Here is a 2087-nt window from a genome sequence, read left to right on the forward strand (position 1 = left end):
GGTCGCCTTCGGCATCTCCACATTGAGTGGTCGGTCCTCTCACCCCTTCCGAGGGGTACAAATACATATTATCCACGATTGACCAATTAACCCACTGGGTTGAGGCGGTTCCTCTTGACATAACAGCAGAAACCACAGCTCGTGCTTTCTTATCCGCGTGGGTTGCGAGATTTGCCTGTCCTTTTCCACTCACTACTGATCAGGATGACAATTTGAGTCCATGGATTTTGCTCGACTGTGCGAGCTGTGATGTATAGCAGAATTCCACATTATGGCCTATCACCAACAGGCAAATGGCCTGGGTGAGCGATGGTACTGAACTCTAAAATCCGCACTCATGTGCCACAGTAGGCTATGGTCCACAACACTCCCTTGGGTCTTACTCGGCATCTGTTCCACCCACAAGGAGGACCTGAATGCTTCACTGGCGTAGATCCTATATGGAGAGCCCTTCCTCTTGCCAGCAGAATTCGCGGTGGACACACTGCTGGCTGACACCATTGACCTTCTGGGTCTTGTAGAACAGGAGCGTGCGCATGTCACTCGCCTACGATCTCCCCCGCCCCGCCCTCATACCACGCCGCTGGTGTTTGTCCACAAAGACCTGGCATTGTGTGAATTCATGATGCTGCGCGACGACTCCATGTGTGTGGCCTTGCAACCATCTTACTCGGGCCTGCACCACTTCTTACGTCACAGAGTGAATACTTTTTTAATACATTTCAGTCAACGACCACATACGGTTTCTGTTAACCACTTAAAAACTGGTGTGGTCCCACTCCAGACTGCATTCCAGCGCTTCCGATCTGCCTGCCACCACCGCCACCATGCCTGCTGATGCTGCCGATGTGACCCCGAGTGACATTCCACTGCCTACGCAGCAGTCCGATACATGTGACCCTGTCAGCACAGTTTCTGAGGCGCCCACTTCTCGCACTGGATGCCGCCTTCAACTGCCATGCTGGCACGAAGATTTTGTGTTCAAGTGAGAAAGCTTCCCTCCGCCATGCTCCACACTGCCGTCTGGCAGGGGGGGTTCTGTGGTGCCTCTGGCGTCGAGCGCCATATCTTTGATCATCTTTGATTTATCTTTGTCTAGACTTACTCGGCGCACTACGTTTGTACAGCCATGTTGTATTCGCTTTCTCATGTTTTTAAATAAATGTACAGGGTGTTTCAAAAATGACCGGTATATTTGAAATGGTAATAAAAACTAAACGAGCAGCGATAGAAATACACCGTCTGTTGCAATATGCTTGGGACAACAGTACATTTTCAGGCAGACAAACTTTCGAAATTACAGTAGTTACAATTGTCAACAACAGATGGCGCTGCGGTCTGGGAAACTCTATAGTACGATATTTTCCACATATCCACCATGCGTAGCAATAATATGCAGATGAGATGTACTGCTTCAGCTGTTCAATTGTTTCTGGATTCTGGCGATACACCTGGTCTTTCAAGTGTCCCCACAGAAAGAAGTCACAGGGGTTCATGTCTGGCGAATAGGGAGGCCAATCCACGCCGCCTCCTGTATGTTTCGGATAGCCCAAAGCAATCACACGATCATCGAAATATTCATTCAGGAAATTAAAGACGTCGGCCGTGCGATGTGGCCGGGCACTATCTTGCATAAACCACGAGGTGTTCGCAGTGTCGTCTAAGGCAGTTTGTACCGCCACAAATTCACGAAGTATGTCCAGATAGCGTGATGCAGTAATCGTTTCAGATCTGAAAAATGGGCCAATGATTCCTTTGGAAGAAATGGCGGCCCAGACCAGTACTTTTTGAGGATACAGGGACGATGGGACTGCAACATGGGGATTTTCGGTTCCCCATATGCGCCAGTTCTGTTTATTGACGAAGCCGTCCAGGTAAAAATAAGCTTCGTCAGTAAACCAAATGCTGCCCACATGCATATCGCCGTCATCAATCCTGTGCACTATATCGTTAGCGAATGTCTCTCGTGCAGCAATGGTAGTGGCGCTGAGGGGTTGTCGCGTTTGAATTTTGTATGGATAGAGGTGTAAACTCTGGCGCATGAGACGATACGTGGACGTTGGCGTCATTTGGACCGCAGCTGCAAC

The sequence above is a fragment of the Schistocerca nitens genome, chromosome 1 (assembly GCF_023898315.1).
Source record: "Schistocerca nitens isolate TAMUIC-IGC-003100 chromosome 1, iqSchNite1.1, whole genome shotgun sequence".
Classification (NCBI taxonomy): domain Eukaryota; kingdom Metazoa; phylum Arthropoda; class Insecta; order Orthoptera; family Acrididae; genus Schistocerca; species Schistocerca nitens.